Source organism: Entelurus aequoreus, linkage group LG13 (genome assembly GCF_033978785.1).
Source record: "Entelurus aequoreus isolate RoL-2023_Sb linkage group LG13, RoL_Eaeq_v1.1, whole genome shotgun sequence".
In the NCBI taxonomy this organism is placed as follows: Eukaryota; Metazoa; Chordata; class Actinopteri; order Syngnathiformes; family Syngnathidae; genus Entelurus; species Entelurus aequoreus.
Window position 1 is genome coordinate 7,247,618 of NC_084743.1, and position 18,557 is coordinate 7,266,174.

An 18,557-nucleotide genomic window follows, 5' to 3' on the forward strand; every position below is an offset into this window, starting at 1 on the left:
ATGGCAGTAGTGTCACACTTATTAGATGGCAGTAGTGTCACACTTATTAGATGGCAGTAGTGTCACACTTATTAGATGGTAGTAGTGTCACACTTATTAGATGGCAGTAGTGTCACACTTATTAGATGGCAGTAGTGTCACACTTATTAGATGACAGTAGTGTCACACTTATTAGATGGCAGTAGTGTCACACTTATTAGATGGCAGTAGTGTCACACTTATTAGATGACAGTAGTGTCACACTTATTAGATGGTAGTAGTGTCACACTTATTAGATGGCAGTAGTGTCACACTTATTAGATGGCAGTAGTGTCACACTTATTAGATGGTAGTAGTGTCACACTTATTAGATGGCAGTAGTGTCACACTTATTAGATGGCAGTAGTGTCACACTTATTAGATGACAGTAGTGTCACACTTATTAGATGGCAGTAGTGTCACACTTATTAGATGGCAGTAGTGTCACACTTATTAGATGGCAGTAGTGTCACACTTATTAGATGGTAGTAGTGTCACACTTATTAGATGGCAGTAGTGTCACACTTATTAGATGGCAGTAGTGTCATACTTATTAGATGGCAGTAGTGTCACACTTATTAGATGGCAGTAGTGTCACACTTATTAGATGGCAGTAGTGTCAAACGTATTAGATGGTAGTAGTGTCACACTTATTAGATGGCAGTAGTGTCACACTTATTAGATGGCAGTAGTGTCACACTTATTAGATGGTAGTAGTGTCACACTTATTAAATGGCAGTAGTGTCACACTTATTATATGGTAGTAGTGTCACACTTATTAGATGGCAGTAGTGTCACACTTATTAGATGGCAGTAGTGTCACTTATTAGATGGTAGTAGTGTCACACTTATTAGATGGCAGTAGTGTCACACTTATTAGATGGCAGTAGTGTCACACTTATTAGATGGCAGTAGTGTCACTTATTAGATGGTAGTAGTGTCACACTTATTAGATGGCAGTAGTGTCACACTTATTAGATGGCAGTAGTGTCACACTTATTAGATGGCAGTAGTGTCACACTTATTAGATGGCAGTAGTGTCAAACGTATTAGATGGTAGTAGTGTCACACTTATTAGATGGCAGTAGTGTCACACTTATTAGATGGCAGTAGTGTCACACTTATTAGATGGTAGTAGTGTCACACTTATTAGATGGCAGTAGTGTCACACTTATTAGATGGCAGTAGTGTCATACTTATTAGATGGCAGTAGTGTCACACTTATTAGATGGCAGTAGTGTCACACTTATTAGATGGTAGTAGTGTCACACTTATTAGATGGCAGTAGTGTCACACTTATTAGATGGCAGTAGTGTCACACTTATTAGATGGCAGTAGTGTCATACTTATTAGATGGCAGTAGTGTCACACTTATTAAATGGCAGTAGTGTCACACTTATTAGATGGCAGTAGTGTCAAACGTATTAGATGGTAGTAGTGTCACACTTATTAGATGGCAGTAGTGTCACACTTATTAGATGGCAGTAGTGTCACACTTATTAGATGGTAGTAGTGTCACACTTATTAGATGGCAGTAGTGTCACACTTATTAGATGGCAGTAGTGTCACACTTATTAGATGGTAGTAGTGTCACACTTATTAGATGGCAGTAGTGTCACACTTATTAGATGGCAGTAGTGTCACACTTATTAGATGACAGTAGTGTCACACTTATTAGATGGCAGTAGTGTCACACTTATTAGATGGCAGTAGTGTCAAACGTATTAGATGGTAGTAGTGTCACACTTATTAGATGGCAGTAGTGTCACACTTATTAGATGGCAGTAGTGTCACACTTATTAGATGGTAGTAGTGTCACACTTATTAGATGGCAGTAGTGTCACACTTATTAGATGGTAGTAGTGTCACACTTATTAGATGGCAGTAGTGTCACACTTATTAGATGGCAGTAGTGTCAAACGTATTAGATGGTAGTAGTGTCACACTTATTAGATGGCAGTAGTGTCAAACGTATTAGATGGTAGTAGTGTCACACTTATTAGATGGCAGTAGTGTCAAACGTATTAGATGGTAGTAGTGTCACACTTATTAGATGGCAGTAGTGTCACACTTATTAGATGGCAGTAGTGTCACACTTATTAGATGGTAGTAGTGTCACACTTATTAGATGGCAGTAGTGTCACACTTATTAGATGGCAGTAGTGTCACACTTATTAGATGGCAGTAGTGTCACACTTATTAGATGGCAGTAGTGTCACACTTATTAGATGGCAGTAGTGTCAAACGTATTAGATGGTAGTAGTGTCACACTTATTAGATGGCAGTAGTGTCACACTTATTAGATGGCAGTAGTGTCACACTTATTAGATGGCAGTAGTGTCACACTTATTAGATGGCAGTAGTGTCACACTTATTAGATGGCAGTAGTGTCACACTTATTAGATGGCAGTAGTGTCAAACGTATTAGATGGTAGTAGTGTCACACTTATTAGATGGCAGTAGTGTCACACTTATTAGATGGCAGTAGTGTCACACTTATTAGATGGTAGTAGTGTCACACTTATTAGATGGCAGTAGTGTCACACTTATTAGATGGCAGTAGTGTCAAACGTATTAGATGGTAGTAGTGTCACACTTATTAGATGGCAGTAGTGTCACACTTATTAGATGGCAGTAGTGTCACACTTATTAGATGGTAGTAGTGTCACACTTATTAGATGGCAGTAGTGTCACACTTATTAGATGGCAGTAGTGTCATACTTATTAGATGGCAGTAGTGTCACACTTATTAGATGGCAGTAGTGTCACACTTATTAGATGGTAGTAGTGTCACACTTATTAGATGGCAGTAGTGTCACACTTGTTAGATGGCAGTAGTGTCACACTTATTAGATGGCAGTAGTGTCACACTTATTAGATGGCAGTAGTGTCACACTTATTAGATGGTAGTAGTGTCACACTTATTAGATGGCAGTAGTGTCATACTTATTAGATGGCAGTAGTGTCACACTTATTAGATGGCAGTAGTGTCACACTTATTAGATGGCAGTAGTGTCACACTTATTAGATGGCAGTAGTGTCACACATATTGAAGAAGCTCCTCATGAAATCAAAGTGTTGTCACTCTGCTTTAAAAGCAACACAACTGAAGACAAAAAGCTGCAGGAGATAGTTGCAGATGTGAGACACTAGATGGCAGTAGTGTCAAACGTATTAGATGGCAGTAGTGTCACACTTATTAGATGGTAGTAGTGTCACACTTATTAAATGGCAGTAGTGTCACACTTATTATATGGTAGTAGTGTCACACTTATTAGATGGCAGTAGTGTCACACTTATTAGATGGCAGTAGTGTCACTTATTAGATGGTAGTAGTGTCACACTTATTAGATGGCAGTAGTGTCACACTTATTAGATGGCAGTAGTGTCACACTTATTAGATGGCAGTAGTGTCACACTTATTAGATGGCAGTAGTGTCAAACGTATTAGATGGTAGTAGTGTCACACTTATTAGATGGCAGTAGTGTCACACTTATTAGATGGCAGTAGTGTCACACTTATTAGATGGTAGTAGTGTCACACTTATTAGATGGCAGTAGTGTCACACTTATTAGATGGCAGTAGTGTCATACTTATTAGATGGCAGTAGTGTCACACTTATTAGATGGCAGTAGTGTCACACTTATTAGATGGTAGTAGTGTCACACTTATTAGATGGCAGTAGTGTCACACTTATTAGATGGCAGTAGTGTCACACTTATTAGATGGCAGTAGTGTCACACTTATTAGATGGCAGTAGTGTCAAACGTATTAGATGGTAGTAGTGTCACACTTATTAGATGGCAGTAGTGTCACACTTATTAGATGGCAGTAGTGTCACACTTATTAGATGGTAGTAGTGTCACACTTATTAGATGGCAGTAGTGTCACACTTATTAGATGGCAGTAGTGTCACACTTATTAGATGGTAGTAGTGTCACACTTATTAGATGGCAGTAGTGTCACACTTATTAGATGGCAGTAGTGTCACACTTATTAGATGACAGTAGTGTCACACTTATTAGATGGCAGTAGTGTCACACTTATTAGATGGTAGTAGTGTCACACTTATTAGATGGCAGTAGTGTCACACTTATTAGATGGCAGTAGTGTCACACTTGTTAGATGGCAGTAGTGTCACACTTATTAGATGGCAGTAGTGTCACACTTATTAGATGGCAGTAGTGTCACACTTATTAGATGGTAGTAGTGTCACACTTATTAGATGGCAGTAGTGTCATACTTATTAGATGGCAGTAGTGTCACACTTATTAGATGGCAGTAGTGTCACACTTATTAGATGGCAGTAGTGTCACACTTATTAGATGGCAGTAGTGTCACACATATTGAAGAAGCTCCTCATGAAATCAAAGTGTTGTCACTCTGCTTTAAAAGCAACACAACTGAAGACAAAAAGCTGCAGGAGATAGTTGCAGATGTGAGACACTAGATGGCAGTAGTGTCACACTTGTTAGATGGCAGTAGTGTCACACTTATTAAATGGTAGTAGTGTCACACTTATTAAATGGCAGTAGTGTCACACTTATTAGATGGCAGTAGTGTCACACTTATTAGATGGCAGTAGTGTCACTTATTAGATGGCAGTAGTGTCACACTTATTAGATGGCAGTAGTGTCACACTTATTAGATGGCAGTAGTGTCACACTTATTAGATGGCAGTAGTGTCACACTTATTAAATGGTAGTAGTGTCACACTTATTAGATGGCAGTAGTGTCACACTTGTTAGATGGCAGTAGTGTCACACTTGTTAGATGGCAGTAGTGTCACACTTATTATATGGTAGTAGTGTCACACTTATTAGATGGCAGTAGTGTCACACTTATTAGATGGCAGTAGTGTCACACTTATTAGATGGCAGTAGTGTCACACTTATTAGATGACAGTAGTGTCACACTTATTAGATGGCAGTAGTGTCACACTTATTAGATGACAGTAGTGTCACACTTATTAGATGGCAGTAGTGTCACACTTATTAGATGGCAGTAGTGTCACACTTATTAGATGACAGTAGTGTCACACTTGTTAGATGACAGTAGTGTCACACTTATTAGATGGCAGTAGTGTCACACTTATTAGATGGCAGTAGTGTCACACTTGTTAGATGGCAGTAGTGTCACACTTATTAGATGGTAGTAGTGTCTCACTTATTAGATGGTAGTAGTGTCACATTTATTAGATGGCAGTAGTGTCACACTTATTAGATGGCAGTAGTGTCACACTTATTAGATGGCAGTAGTGTCACACTTATTAGATGACAGTAGTGTCACACTTATTAGATGGCAGTAGTGTCACACTTATTAGATGACAGTAGTGTCACACTTATTAGATGGCAGTAGTGTCACACTTATTAGATGGCAGTAGTGTCACACTTATTAGATGACAGTAGTGTCACACTTATTAGATGGCAGTAGTGTCACATTTATTAGATGGTAGTAGTGTCACACTTATTAGATGGCAGTAGTGTCACATTTATTAGATGGTAGTAGTGTCACACTTATTAGATGACAGTAGTGTCACACTTATTAGATGGCAGTAGTGTCACACTTATTAGATGACAGTAGTGTCACACTTATTAGATGGCAGTAGTGTCACACTTATTAGATGGCAGTAGTGTCACACTTATTAGATGACAGTAGTGTCACACTTATTAGATGGCAGTAGTGTCACATTTATTAGATGGTAGTAGTGTCACACTTATTAGATGGCAGTAGTGTCACATTTATTAGATGGTAGTAGTGTCACACTTATTAGATGACAGTAGTGTCACACTTATTAGATGGCAGTAGTGTCACACTTATTAGATGACAGTAGTGTCACACTTATTAGATGGCAGTAGTGTCACACTTATTAGATGGCAGTAGTGTCACACTTATTAGATGACAGTAGTGTCACACTTATTAGATGGCAGTAGTGTCACATTTATTAGATGGCAGTAGTGTCACAATTATTAGATGGCAGTAGTGTCACACTTATTAGATGGCAGTAGTGTCACACTTATTAGATGGCAGTAGTGTCACACTTATTAAATGGTAGTAGTGTCACACTTATTAGATGGCAGTAGTGTCACACTTGTTAGATGGCAGTAGTGTCACACTTGTTAGATGGCAGTAGTGTCACACTTATTATATGGTAGTAGTGTCACACTTATTAGATGGCAGTAGTGTCACACTTATTAGATGGCAGTAGTGTCACACTTATTAGATGGCAGTAGTGTCACACTTATTAGATGACAGTAGTGTCACACTTATTAGATGGCAGTAGTGTCACACTTATTAGATGACAGTAGTGTCACACTTATTAGATGGCAGTAGTGTCACACTTATTAGATGGCAGTAGTGTCACACTTATTAGATGACAGTAGTGTCACACTTGTTAGATGACAGTAGTGTCACACTTATTAGATGGCAGTAGTGTCACACTTATTAGATGGCAGTAGTGTCACACTTGTTAGATGGCAGTAGTGTCACACTTATTAGATGGTAGTAGTGTCTCACTTATTAGATGGTAGTAGTGTCACATTTATTAGATGGCAGTAGTGTCACACTTATTAGATGGCAGTAGTGTCACACTTATTAGATGGCAGTAGTGTCACACTTATTAGATGACAGTAGTGTCACACTTATTAGATGGCAGTAGTGTCACACTTATTAGATGACAGTAGTGTCACACTTATTAGATGGCAGTAGTGTCACACTTATTAGATGGCAGTAGTGTCACACTTATTAGATGACAGTAGTGTCACACTTATTAGATGGCAGTAGTGTCACATTTATTAGATGGTAGTAGTGTCACACTTATTAGATGGCAGTAGTGTCACATTTATTAGATGGTAGTAGTGTCACACTTATTAGATGACAGTAGTGTCACACTTATTAGATGGCAGTAGTGTCACACTTATTAGATGACAGTAGTGTCACACTTATTAGATGGCAGTAGTGTCACACTTATTAGATGGCAGTAGTGTCACACTTATTAGATGACAGTAGTGTCACACTTATTAGATGGCAGTAGTGTCACATTTATTAGATGGTAGTAGTGTCACACTTATTAGATGGCAGTAGTGTCACATTTATTAGATGGTAGTAGTGTCACACTTATTAGATGACAGTAGTGTCACACTTATTAGATGGCAGTAGTGTCACACTTATTAGATGACAGTAGTGTCACACTTATTAGATGGCAGTAGTGTCACACTTATTAGATGGCAGTAGTGTCACACTTATTAGATGACAGTAGTGTCACACTTATTAGATGGCAGTAGTGTCACATTTATTAGATGGCAGTAGTGTCACAATTATTAGATGGTAGTAGTGTCTCACTTATTAGATGGTAGTAGTGTCACATTTATTAGATGGCAGTAGTGTCACACTTATTAGATGGCAGTAGTGTCACACTTAGGGTTAGGGTTAGGGTTAGGGTTAGGGTTAGGGTTAGGGATAGCATTCACAAGTTAGCATTCACAAGCCTGATGGCCTGTGGGTAGAAACTGTTTGTCAGTCTCGTAGTCCTGGATTTCAGGCTCCTGTATCGTCTGCCTTATGGTAGGAAGCTGAAGAGACTGTGCTGGGGGTGTGTACTGTCCTTTATGATGTTGTGTGCGCTCCTGGTGGCCCTGGTAGAGTACATCAGAATCAGAATCAGAATCAGAATCAGCTTTATTGTCATTACGCAGGGTAACGAGATAGAGGCCATTCCATACAGTGCGATAAAACAAGTGTACACTCTATACAGAGGGTGAAATAAATATGTACATGAATATCTACATGAAACAGGGTGGTTGGTGGAATGGGTTATTGCACCGAAGAGAAGGCAGTTTTGAGGGTCAATGGGGAAGTCTGTTCAGGGTGGTTATGGCCCTGGGGAAGAAGCTGTTTTTTAGCCTGTTCGTCTTGGTTTTAATGCACCTGTAGCGCTTCCCAGAGGGCAGCAGGTGGAACAGGTCAGAGCCAGGGTGGGTGCTGTCCTTGACGATGGCACTGGCTCTGTTGAGGCAGCGGGAGGTGTAGATGTCCATCAGAGAGGGGAGAGGGCGGCCGATGATCTTTTGAGCCGTCTTGACCACTCTTTGCAGCCTCTCCCTGTCTGCTGCAGTGCAGCTGCCGTACCATACTGTAATACAGTAGGTCAGCAGGCTCTCGATGGACGAGCGGTAGAAGGTCAGCAGCAGGTCAGGCTTCAGGTTGTACTTCCCGAGGACTCTCAGGAAGTGAAGCCGCTGCTGAGCCTTTTTGATGATTGCTGTGGTGTTGACTGTCCAGGAAAAGTCGTTAGAGATGTGGACTCCAAAGTACCTGAAGGTGTGGACCCCCTCCACACGCTCGCCGTTGATGTAGAGGGGGGCAGGGTCGGTGCTGCTCCTCCTAAAGTCGACGATGATCTCTCTGGTCTTGCTGGTGTTGAGAGCGAGGTTGTTCTCTGAAGACCAGGCCGTCAGCTTCAGGACCTCCTCCCTGTAGGCAGCCTCGTCACCCCTGGAGATGAGCCCGACCACTGTGGTATCGTCAGCAAACTTGACGATAAGGTTGTCACTGTGGGCTGGACTGCAGTCATGGGTGTAGAGGCAGTAGAGGAGGGGGCTCAGCACACAGCCCTGTGGGGAGCCGATGCTCAGCGTGCGGGTGGATGAGAGGTGGGGGCCAAGTCTCACATTCTGGGGTCGGTCCGTTAGGAAGTCCCTTATCCAGGCGTTTGTGAGAGGGGGGAGGCCAAGAGTGTCCAGTTTATTGCAGAGGCTGTCCGGGATTATTGTATTAAAGGCAGAACTATAATCCACAGAGAGCATCCGGACGTAGCTCTGCTGCTGCTCCAGGTGGTTCAGAGCAGAGTGGAGAGCAACAGCGATGGCGTCCTCTGTGGATCTGTTCGCCCGGTATGCGAACTGGTGGGGGTCAAAGTCTGGAGGGATATGGTCCTTGATGTGCTGGAGAACCAGTCTCTCGAAGCACTTCATGATTACCGGAGTGAGGGCCACTGGTCGGTAATCATTCAGGCTGGTGATGGGAGACTTCTTCGGGATTATTGTAGATGACTTCAGGCAGGATGGGATGACTGCCTGAGCCAGGGAGAGGTTGAAGATCCTGGTGAGGGGGGGAGCAAGTTGGTGGGCGCACGCCCTGAGCACCTTTCCAGGTACTCCGTCTGGTCCGGCAGCCTTCCTGGGGTTCACAGCCAGGAGCACTCGTCTGACACTGTGCTCCTGTACAGTGAGTGGAGTGGTGCCGGAGCCCGGTGGGGGCGGGAGCAGGGCTGGAGCAGATGAGTGTCGCTGGGGGGTATCGAAACGGGCAAAGAAACAGTTAAGCTCCTCTGCCAGTGTCGCACTCTGATCCGCAGTTGTCACATTGCAGCCTCTGTAGTTTGTGATGTCATGAATGCCCCGCCACACCTCCCGTGAGTTATTGCTGGACAGATGGGACTCTATGCACATGTCCTGTAGTGAGGGTAAGGCTGCTCCTGATATGTACTGAGCAGTTTTAATCACTCGCTGGAGTGCCTTCCTGTCCTTAGCAGTGCAGTTTCCATACCAGACCGTGATTGAGCTGGTAAGGACACTCTCAACCGTACTTCTATAGAAGTTGCTGAGAATTTTGGGTGGCATGCCAAATTTTCTCAGCCTTCTGGTCTTTCTGTATTGTTTGTTGGGTGTTGTGATCCCAGGTGAGGTCCTCGCTGATGTGGGTCCTGAGGAATTTAAAGGTTTTCACCCTGTCCACCTCTGTCCCCTCTATGTACAGAGGTGTGTACCGTGCACTCCTTCTCCGTGGGTCAATAATCATCTCCTTGGTCTTGTCTGTGTTCAAGGAGAGATTATTATCCTGACACCAGGCCACCAGTTCCGCTACCTCCCTTCTGTACGCTGTCTCAGCTCCCGCGGTGATCAGTCCGACGACCGTAGTATCATCTACCAACTTGATAATACTGGTGTTGTTCTGGGAGGCCACACAGTCGTGTGTGAAGAGGGTGTACAATAGGGGGCTCAGTTTGGGGCCGGTTTGTGAGAAAGTTCAGGACCCAGTCACAGAGAGCCGGTGTCAGACCAACAGTGAGGAGTTCAGCAGTGAGTTTTTATGGGATGACCGTGTTAAAAGCAGAGCTGTAGTCGATGCCTGGCATAGGTGTCCTTGCCCTCTAAGTGGGTGAGGGTGGTGTAGATGACGGTGTTGACTGCATCCTCAGTGGACCGGTTCGCCGGTAGGCAAACTGTAGAGGGTCCAGTGTGTCTGGGATGGTCTTCTTGATGTGTGACATGACTATCCTCTCGAAGCACTTCATCACTCTTGGGGTGAGTGCAACAGGGAGATAGTCATTCAGACAGGTCAGAGTGTTTTTCTTTGGCAGGGGCACGATGGTGGTGGTCTTGAAGCAGGTGGGCACAACAGCTTGTGCTAGTGACAAGTTGTATATGTCAGCAAGTACGTCAGCCAGCTCTGATGAACAGACCCTGAGGGCCTGGCCAGGGATGTTGTCTGGGCCGGCTGCCTTGCGTGGGTTTGTTCTCCTCAGAACTGTACGTACCTCAGCTGTTGTCACAGTGAGTGGTGGGTCCTGCGTGCGCTCCGTGGTCAGAACCCCTCTCTGTTGGTTGGTGTTGAGGACCTCGAAGGGGGCGTAGAACTCATTCAGCTCATCTGGCAGTGAGCATTGGCTGTTTGTGACCCCCCTGCTCCCCTGCTTGTAGTCTGTGATGTGTTGCAGGCCTTGCCACATGCGCCGGGAATCTGTGGTGGAGTAGAATCCCTCCAGCTTTAGTCTGTATTGTCCCTTGGCCTCGCTGATGGATTTACGCAGGTCATATCTGGCCTTCTTGTAGTCCTCAGCGTTGCCTGAAACAAATGCAGTGGAGCGGGCATGTAGCTTGGACCGAACATCACAGTTAATCCAGGGCTTTTGGTTTGGGTATATCTTGTATTGTTTTGTGGGCACTATGTTTTCCACACATGTGCTGATCTAGCCAGTTACACTGGAAGCATTTTCCTCTATGTCCACAGTACCGTCATACCTCTGAGCAGCAGTTTTGAACATGTCCCAGTCTGTACTCCCAAAGCAGCCCTGAAGCACTAGTGCAGTGTCTTCATTCCACACTTTAACAGTTTTACTCACTGGGGGGCTTGCTTGAGGCGCTGTCTGTGCGCTGGATATAGAAAAGCTGAGATGTGATCAGATAGTCCAAAGTGTGGTCTGGGTACAGCCATGTAGGCTCCCCGCACGTTGCAGTGTACTTGGTCCAGAGTGTTTTTCTCCCTCGTAGGAAAGTTCACATACTGATGGTATTTCGAGAGGACACTCTTTAGGTTGCGGTGGTTAAAATCCCCAGCTACCGTGAACGCAGCATCGGGGTGTGCGGTCTCTTGTTTACTGATGACGTCATGCAGCAGCTTCAGCACTGTTGTGGAATCCGCCTGAGGCGGGATGTAAACAGACAGTATAAACACTGCACTGAACTCCCTTGGCAGGTAAAAGGGTCTGCATTTCACCATCAAAAACTCAATGTTGTCCGAGCAGTGTCTTTCAACCACCTGTATGTCCGAGCACCAGCAGTTACTCACGTAAACACAGGCGCCGCTGCCTCTCGCTTTTTTTGAAGCCATTGTCCGGTCTCCACGGTAGACTGAGTGCGTTGCTAGCTGGATAGCAGAGTCTGGGATGTTGTCCGAAAGCCAGGTTTCCGTGAAAATAAGAGCACAGCATTCTCTCAATTCACGCTGGGAATGTAATCCTGGTTCTCAGCTCATCCAGCTTGTTTTCGAGCAAGCGCACGTTAGCTAGCAGCAGGCTAGGTAGTGGTGGTCGTGTAGCTCTAGCCTTTAGCCTAGCATGTAGCCCCGCTCTCTTGCCTCGCCGCCTTGTTGTTGTTTTGGTCTGGCTTTGTTTAGCGGGGTCTCGTCGTAGCAGAAAGTTGAAGTCCGTCAGACTATAAGTGAGCTCATGGTGAGCTTTTCCGATGTCCAGAAGTGCATCTCTGTTATATCGCACTGTTGCGTGCAAAAACTTTGCATTTAGGATGCAAATTAAGACTACAATAAATAAAAAACGTAGTTGTTGTTGGGAGGACGACACAAAGACGTCAGCCACGGGGGGCGCCATCTTGTAGTAAGATCTGTGAAGTACTGGAAGTACATGATGTAGTAAGATCTGTGAAGTACTGGAAGTACATGATGTAGTAAGATATGTAAAGTACTGGAAGTACATGATGTAGTAAGATATGTGAAGTACTGGAAGTACATGATGTAGTAAGATCTGTGAAGTACTGGAAGTACATGATGTAGTAAGATATGTAAAGTACTGGAAGTACATGATGTAGTAAGATCTGTGAAGTACTGGAAGTACATGATGTAGTAAGATCTGTGAAGTACTGGAAGTACATAATGGTAGTAAGATCTGTGAAGTACTGGAAGTACATGATGTGTTAAGATCTGTGAAGTACTGGAAGTACATGATGTAGTAAGATCTGTGAAGTACTGGAAGTACATGATGTAGTAAGATATGTAAAGTACTGGAAGTACATGATGTAGTAAGATCTGTGAAGTACTGGAAGTACATGATGTAGTAAGATCTGTGAAGTACTGGAAGTACATAATGGTAGTAAGATCTGTGAAGTACTGGAAGTACATGATGTAGTAAGATCTGTGAAGTACTGGAAGTACATGATGTAGTAAGATCTGTGAAGTACTGGAAGTACATGATGTAGTAAGATATGTAAAGTACTGGAAGTACATGATGTAGTAAGATCTGTGAAGTACTGGAAGTACATGATGTAGTAAGATCTGTGAAGTACTGGAAGTACATAATGGTAGTAAGATCTGTGAAGTACTGGAAGTACATGATGTAGTAAGATCTGTGAAGTACTGGAAGTACATGATGTAGTAAGATCTGTGAAGTACTGGAAGTACATGATGTGTTAAGATCTGTAAAGTACTGGAAGTACATGATGTAGTAAGATCTGTGAAGTACTGGAAGTACATAATGGTAGTAAGATCTGTGAAGTACTGGAAGTACATGATGTAGTAAGATCTGTGAAGTACTGGAAGTACATGATGTAGTAAGATATGTAAAGTACTGGAAGTACATAATGGTAGTAAGATCTGTGAAGTACTGGAAGTACATAATGTAGTAAGATCTGTGAAGTACTGGAAGTACATAATGGTAGTAAGATCTGTGAAGTACTGGAAGTACATGATGTAGTAAGAGCTGTGAAGTACTGGAAGTACATGATGGTAGTAAGATCTGTGAAGTACTGGAAGTACATGATGTAATAAGATCTGTGAAGTACTGGAAGTACATATAAATAAATAAATAAATGGGTTATACTTGTATAGCGCTTTTCTACCTTCAAGGTACTCAAAGCGCTTTGACACTATTTCCACATTCACACACACATTCACACACACATTCACACATTCACACACACATTCACACACTGATGGCGGGAGCTGCCATGCAAGGCGCTAACCAGCAGCCATCAGGAGCAAGGGTGAAGTGTCTTGCCCAAGGACACAACGGATGTGACTAGGATGGTAGAAGGTGGGGATTGAACCTCAGTAACCAGCAACCCTCCGATTGCTGGCACAGCCACTCTACCAACTTTGCCACGCCGCCCCAAGTACATGATGGTAGTAAGATGTGTAAAGTACTGGAAGTACATGATGTAGTAAGATGTAGTATTGCTAAATATGAAGTGGGCACAGAGAATCCAAACTGGTATGAAATGAATCCTAAAGCTACAAACAATGCTAACTATGTAGCAATGTGCTACCTTTGGGGACGGCGTGGCAAAGTTGGGAGAGTGGCCGTGCCAGCAATCTGAGGGTTACTGGTTCAATCCCCACCTTCTACCATCCTAGTCACATCCGTTGTGTCCTTGAGCAAGACACTTCACCCTTGCTCCTGATGGGTCGTGGTTAGCACCTTGCATGGCAGCTCCCGCCATCAGTGTGTGAATGTGTGTGTGAATGTGTGAATGTAGAAATAGTGTCAAAGCGCTTTGAGTTCCTTAAAAAAAAGGTAGAAAAGTGCTATACAAGTACAACCCATTTACCATTTACCATTTTTATCATGTGTGCTTTGATAAGCAGAAAAGGTGAGAAGCACTGAAAGCCTTTCAAGCTTCAAGTCATTTGAGTACACCAAAGTTTATTTTGGCGAGCGCAGTCAGGGGAGAAGAAGATTGGGAAATCCAGGGAAGAAAGCTTCAGAGTACAAGATCACTATCAGGGCTGACCAAGGTTTTGACACGCCAGGAATTCGAGGCAGGTTGGAATCCGACAGTCATTCCTGGTTCAACCTAAACTCTTAACCAAACATGTGAACAGGGCTTGGGTCTGGTTTCTTGGCTACAGGATTTGGATAATACAACAAATATCACCTCATACTGTTCAGTGCTCTAGTCCTGCTTGTCCAGGGTGGGGACACGCTAAGGTGGTCTAAGGCTCTTTTTTTAGTACTGGAATAGTCCTAGTAGTACCATAGTAATACATGTGCGTTGTACTAAAACTAGAATCTTCTTACATCATGTCATATATACATGATGTAAGTATATATGTCATGTAGTAACATTCATAATAACATGTCATATATACATGATGTAAGTATATATGTCATGTAGTAACATTCATAATAACATGTAATACATACATGATGTAAGTATATATGTCATGTAGTAACATTCATAATAACATGTCATATATACATGATGTAAGTATATATGTCATGTAGTAACATTCATAATAACATGTAATATATACATGATGTAAGTATATATGTCATGTAGTAACATTCATAATAACATGTCATATATACATGAGGGGATCCAGTTTGGTGGCTGCAGGATTAGGTCTCTGCTTGTTGCAGATGATGTGGTCCTGATGGCTTCATCTGGCCAGGATCTTCAGCTCTCACTGGATGGGTTGGCAGCCGAGTGTGAAGCGACTAGCGTGAGAATCTGCACCTCCAAGTCCGAGTCCATGGTTCTCGCCCGGAAAAGGGTGGAGTGCCATCTCCGGGTTGGGGAGGAGATCTTGCCCTAAGTGGAGGAGTTCAAGTACCTGGGAGTTCAAGTACCTGGGAGTTCAAGTACCTGGGAGTTCAAGTACCTGGGAGTCTTGTTGACGAGTGAGGGAAGAGTGGATGGTGATATCGACAGGCGGATCGGTGTGGTGTCTTCAGTAATATGGACGTTGTATCGCTGTGTTGTGGTGAAGAAGGAGCTGAGCCGGAAGGCAAAGCTCTCAATTTAGCGCTCGATCTACGCTCCCATCCTCACCTATGGTCATGAGCTTTGGGGAAGAAGACCCCATCCAATAAAAAGATGGCAACAATTGTATTGAAGAAGAGAATATTTATTTGCTTCACAAATGAAAAGAACAGAACATTTTGAAGTGCATCAATGGGAGGAAAAAAAGATACAGAAATAATAAGAAAAGAGAGAGATTTATTTTCTTTATTTGTATTCGTAGCCGTATGTAGAAGTGTCTGCTTGCATCAGCTCTGCTCTTTTAATGTCTTTAATGTCCTTTCATGTTTCCCTCTTACACCCATGGAAGAGGGATGTGTGCTATGGCTAGAAGGTGTTTTTCCCTTGGCCTCAGTCTGGACCCCCTCTCCAGGGGCCCAGGCTTAAACCCATTTTTTTTTCTCACCTCCCCTCCCCATTGTTTACCTGTATCTCACCTTTTTTTGTAAGAGGCGCCGGAAGTTGGCAGACCCGTCAGCGATCCTGTTCTGTCTCCCTATAATGTTTGATCCTGTTCTGTCTCCCTGTAATGTTTGTCTGATCTTGAATGGGATTGTGCTGAAAATTTAAATTTCCCCTCGGGGATTAATAAAGTATTTCTGATTCTGATTCTGATTCTGAAATAACATTAGAGGAACTCCTGCGGCGTGTAAGGAGCTGTTTGTCATTTTAGGACCATCAGTTATAAATATTATAAACTTTTCACTTTCTTCTGGCACTGTTCCCCTAGCAAAAAAGCGGTTATTCATCCTCTGCTCAAAAGACCTAACCTCGATCCTGACCTCATGGTAAACATCAGCCGATGTCCCACCTTCCCTTTATCTCGAAAATCCTTGAAAAAACTGTTGCACAGCAGCTAAATGAACACTTAGCGTCTAACAATCTCTGTGAAGCCTTTAAATCCGGTTTCAGGGCAAATCACTCTACGGAGACAGCCCTCGCAAAAATGACTAATGATCTATTGCTAACCATGGATGTCATCTATGTTGCTGCTTCTTGATCTTAGCGCCGCTTTCCATACCGTCCATCATAATATTTTATTAGAGCGTATCAAAACACGTGTTGGTATGTCAGACTTAGCCTTGTCTTGGTTGAACTCTTATCTTACTGACAGGATGCAGTGTGTCTCCCATAACAATGTGACTATGTTAAGGTCACATGCGGAGTTCCCCAGGGTTCGGTTCTTGGCCCTGCACTCTTTAGTATTTACATGCTGCCGCTAGGTGACATCATACGCAAGTACGGTGTTAGCTTCCCCTGTTATGATGATGAAACCCAACTCTACATGCCCCTAAAGCTGACCCACTCACCAGATTGTAGTCACCTGGAGGCGTGTCTTAATGGTTCAAATGTCTTTAATCATCAGGCCATCTGACATAAGCATATTTTAGTCGTACCACTGGATGGAGCTGGAGTGGTACAGTACCACCGTTTAAATAAACACTACTTTGAATAGCTCCACCCCAAAGTGGGGTGGCACCTGGGGGCACGTGTCACCCCTGGCCACCCGTAGACACGCCAGTGTTTGCACGTCGTCAGCAAAACAGCAAACACACTGAGAACTAGAAAAGACCTGAAACTGAACGTTGGGGCACTCCACAGCCAAGGGGGACTTGTTGGGAAGCACATGGCTCAAGTTGAACAGAACAAGATCTCGTAGTACAACGTGCCTTCTTGTAGTATGCTGCCTTTAAGCGCCACACAAGATTATTGTGGTGCACTGTGTCAAATCTGAGCCCCTGGAGTCTGATATTGGAAATACAGATCCTTCAATATTTGTAAAAGTGCAGTTTGGGTCGGAGGGTTTGAAACCAGACGGGAGTTGTTTGAGTGAAGATGGGCATAGAACACTTTCTTAAACATGAACGGACGCTTTGCAACACGCCTGCAGTTCGCCAGGACAGAAGTTGTGTTTTATTTGAAGAGAATGTTTCCATGTGCTTGGAACACAACCAGAAGAAACAGAGACATTGATCAATTCTAGAATGAAAACATTGTCAATCACATCTCTGAGGAGTCTTGCAGGAAGGAGAACAACAGTGTTTTTTTCGCTTTGGACTATTTTAGAGAACTCAGACAGCAATAAAGGTCTAAAATCTTGAAAAACAGCTGAGAACAGAATCATCAGACAGATTTGGCCCCAAATAAAAAGTAGTTCCAGATCGACAGGTGGCAATAAAAAGGAGGAACACTGATCACATAAAGAGACTCCAGTGGATTCAATCGGATCAATAATCCTATGGAAAAGATTCAAGAGAACCTGTGGTCTAGGACTATTATCAGGCACAAGGCTGGACATGTATTGGGTTTTTGCAGATTGAACAGCTTTCTGATCATTAGATCAACAATCTCTTAAAAACAAAGATTGTAAAGTATTTTTCTCAGATATTACAAAGTGTTTGGGCCAAAAATGATTAAGAGTTTGGTCTGAAGATTACAAAGTATTTGATCAAAAGATTACAAAGTATTTGGTCTGAAGATTACAAAGTATTTGGTCTAAAGATTACAAAGTATTTGGTCTGAAGATGACAAAGTATTTGATCAAAAGATTACAAAGTATTTGGTCTGAGGATTACAAAGTATTTGGTCTAAAGATTACAAAGTATTTGGTCTGAAGATTACAAAGTATTTGGTCTGAAGATTACAAAGTATTTGGTCTGAAGATTACAAAGTATTTGGTCTGAAGAGTACAAAGTATTTGGTCTAAAGATTACAAAGTGTTTGGTCTGAAGAGTACAAAGTGTTTGGTCTAAAGATTGCAAAGTATTTGGTCTGAAGATTACAAAGTATTTGGTCTGAAGATTACAAAGTATTTGGTCTAAAGATTACAAAGTATTTGGTCTGAAGAGTACAAAGTATTTGGTCTAAAGATTACAAAGTGTTTGGTCTGAAGAGTACAAAGTGTTTGGTCTAAAGATTGCAAAGTATTTGGTCTGAAGATTACAAAGTATTTGGTCTGAAGATTACAAAGTATTTGGTCTGAAGATTACAAAGTATTTGGTCTGAAGATTACAACGTGTTTGGGTTGAAGATTACAAAGTATTTGGTCTGAAGATTACAAAGTATTTGGTTTTAAGATTACAAAGTATTTGTTCTGAAGATTACAACGTATTTGGGCTAAAGATTACAAAGTATTTGGTCTGAAGATTAGAAAGTAGTTGGTCTAAAGATGACAAAGTATTTGGTTTGAAGATTACAAAGTATTTGGTCTGAAGATTACAACGTGTTTGGGTTGAAGATTACAAAGTATTTGGTCTGAAGATTACAAAGTATTTGGTTTGAAGATT